The sequence below is a fragment of the Vigna umbellata genome, chromosome 8 (genome assembly GCF_029865625.1).
Source record: "Vigna umbellata cultivar VRB3 chromosome 8, Vumbellata_1.0, whole genome shotgun sequence".
NCBI lineage: Eukaryota > Viridiplantae > Streptophyta > Magnoliopsida > Fabales > Fabaceae > Vigna > Vigna umbellata.
In genome coordinates this window covers 48,721,447-48,725,177 of record NC_142172.1, presented here as the reverse complement: position 1 = coordinate 48,725,177, position 3,731 = coordinate 48,721,447, and the positions used below count along the sequence as shown (strand labels likewise).

General features: G+C 27.1%; 1 pseudogene; it reads left to right on the top strand.

Moving 5' to 3' along the window:
• Positions 1 to 2,904: 2,904 nt before the first annotated feature.
• Positions 2,905 to 3,300, top strand: LOC148194865 (putative lipid-transfer protein DIR1 pseudogene; annotated as a pseudogene).
• The last annotated feature ends 431 nt before the right edge of the window (positions 3,301 to 3,731 follow it).

Here is a 3,731-nt window from a genome sequence, read left to right as displayed (position 1 = left end):
TATATATATATATATATATATATATATATATATATATATATATATAATAGTGTTGTGTACCGCGAGCCAACTCGGCCTAGCATGGGTTCTAGTCAAATTGGGTTTGAAAAAAATGTAATTTTTTTTATGCGGGTTAGTTTTTAACTTGGTTCACTTAGAATCCCGGGCTCATCCGCGTTGAACCCGTGGTGAGCTAAGTTGGCTCGCCGATCCACCTAATTTAATTTAATTATTTATTATTTTGTGTTTCAATCCTATTAGTTAATAGTTTTTTATTATATTGCAAATATGAATATAGAAAAAAAAAATTGTTTCAAGAGACAAAAATATTATAGATTTAAGTCTAATATTATAAATGAACAAGTGATACAAAAATTATCAATATTAAAAACTTATTTGTTCGCCTTTTGTGTTTGTTTTTTAATTACTCTTGGATTATGATAACTTTTTTTTAATTGTCTTTGAAGTTTAACATCATTTTAGAGTAAAATTTATTTAGATTTGAATTAAAAATATGTATTTTTTTAAAAAAAAAACTTACAATTAAGTGAGTTACCTAGTCAACCCGTTTAACCCATCAATCGTGATGAGTCGTATTCGAATTTTTTCGACTTACTAATAAGTGAAATGAGTTTGATTGACTCACTAAGTGACCAACCCATGGTGGACCAGGTCGAATCAAGACGGATTATCCATTTTGACAGTTATTTTATATATATTATACTAAAAAATAAAGATGGAATAATATAACATAAAGTTGAAAAAATAGTTATGAAAATGTAAATGGAAGGTAATAGAAAAATAAAAGGCCATGTATTGACTAAATATATAAAACAATTTTCCTTCCTTATCTCAACATTTTTTTTATCCCATCTCACAATTTTTTAAATATATTTTTTACTATGTTTTAATAAATACTTTTTAACTCACGTTAGTACTAAATTATGGCTCAAATTACACGTGTAAACGATATATGATTTACAAACTAACTGTATAAATTACATATCTAAATCACATAGGTTATTCATAAGTAATAAAATTAACATTTTTTTTTCGTCAATCTTACCATTGTGACCATGTTCTTTCCATTCAAATAAAACTTGTCTCCTTTCGTAAGATGTCAATTATATTTTCTATCATAGGAACTCTACGATTTTTTATCCTTCTTTTTTCCACCATCCACCTTTCACCACCCCTTTTACCTTTTTCTCTTTCTCCCTCTCTTAGGTTTTCCATGATACATGGATTGTTGTTCAGGTTTCAATTATATTGGATATTACCTATTAGAAATTTGGATTTATGAGATACAATAGGTGTTTGAGAATGTTTTTTGTGATATCTAGGAGATGGAGTGAGAGAGGACAATTCATTGAAGACCGTAAAAAAAATGTGATAACAGAAAATGATAGGAGGTGAAAGAAAATTATGAGAGGTGGAAGAAGGTAGAGGAAGAAAAAAAAACAGATATTAACTAATTCAGACTCATAATTTAACAAAAGAGTCACATAAGATAAAAAGTCAATTGAGTAAATAAATAGAGAAAAACAATTAAATATTAAGTAAAAACCTTAAATACTTAAATAATTTTATTTAATAAAAATAAAATAATCTTGTATGAATGTAGACATAAAAAATAATTTAAAGTTAAATTTAATTAGACTTGAATCAAATCAATATATATTTAGTTGGATTGAATTCACTTATTTTGTGATGATTAAATCAGTATTACTTTTTTTAATCTAAATATAGTCCGAACATTGAAAAATAATTAAAATATTTTTTTTAGAAAATATTGTGATTAAACAAAATGAAAAAGTAATAAAAAGAAAATAAATTAATCAAATATTATATATATATATATATATAAGTAAATAATTTTTATAATTTTATTTTAAATAATTATTTTTAGATAGTTTTATTTTGAGAAATTATTTAAATTTAAAACAATAATTATTTAAAGGTGAAGTTATAAAATGTTACGCAAACCAAAAAGATAATTTATTAATGGTATATACGAGAACTTCCGTTTAAATTACTGTGTGATGGTTACAGCTTATTATGTATAATTGATAGCTTAATTAGGTTTAAATATATTTTTTATCTTTTAGTCTCAAACTTCTGTACAGTCCATGTTACTTAAATTTCACGTGACTCGTCAATCTTTTTTGATGTTTAACCTAGAGTTTGATTAATTAAGTCATAAATATCTGATTAATGTGTCATACAAGTTTCAACGGCTTAGTTATAATCTTATTCAATTAAATCTAATTACTAATTTGTTTAGAGTAACTGATTTTGATCATCACATATCAGTTTCTTCTAAACTTAGACGAACAATTTAAAATAATTCAATCAATATTTAACAATTGATACATATATAATACAATTTAAAATTTAAATCAATGTTAATGTTGTTTAAAAGATATTATAGATCAAAATCTTTTTTTTTTTGGAAATTTACAAGTGACACCTTTTATGATAGAAAAATAATCTAATAAACTAAGAGTCATTTTCGAAATTATATAGAGGTTAGTTTGATAAAAATAAGACCATTTGATTTAGTTTAATAAATATTAATTAAGACTAGTTAAATAAAAATATATATTAAATTTCGATTGAGTAAAAAAATAATACAAAGAGAAAAATAAATTAAAAACTTATGAGCATTATACAGATTAAGTATATATTAATTTTCTTGAAAATAAATTCTTATGAAAAAATTATATAAGAGAGATAAATTCCCAACTTAAAATTTAGTGAAATTTACGTAAGTTTCGGTTTTTAGTTCACGTGGAACCTATGCTTACATTTGAATTGTGGGACTTGTGCTAACATTTGAATTAACGCTTAGAAAATATTAGTTTGTAAGTCAAATATGAGAATACGTTTCATAACTATGGATTGATGCAGAAGTTGAGCAGAGCACAGAGATGGAAGGCTATAAATAGGAGAGAAAAGGATGAGGAGAGGCATCAGAACAAAAACAAGAAGAAGACGAAGATGAATGCGAGAGTGGTAGCGGTGGTGATGCTGATGGAGGTGTTGTTCATGGGGGCTGCCATTGACGCCCTGAACGTGTGTGGTGTGTCGTCGACGGATCTGCTGAAGTGCTTGCCGGCGGTGACACCTCCATCGCCGTCGGAACCTTCGAAAGAGTGCTGCTCGGCGGTAGATCTAGTGGACCTGAAGTGTCTCTGCGCCTTCAAGAGTTCCCCTCTGTTGCCTGCCCTGCAAATCGATCCCGATCTCGCCCTTCAGCTTCCCGCCAAGTGCAAACTTGGCAAAACTGTCCCCTGTTAGCTTCATTTCTCACTGTTCTCATTCCCTCCTCATTAATTATTAAATCATAAATAAAATACTTATTTATATATTTCATCTTCGATGTCGTTGGAAACACTGAACTGTTTTTGTTTTAGATTTCTTTATCATCAAACTAAAATATTCTTATCAGATGCATTCATGTTCTTGTCATGGATACTATATAATCTGAGTCACATTTAACTATCAGTGTAAGAAAGGTCGCAAGTTTAATTGCTAACACGATAATGGAAGATTATTGCATTATTTCGGATTACGTTCGTTTTTAACGTGAATCTGAGTTAAAACAAAATCCTCAATTTTAATATCCACACTCTTAATCACAAATAATTATTTTATCCAAATCATAAGCTATAACTTAATTCATCGAAATTAAATAAAGTATTAACATTATAAATTATTTATAACATTAT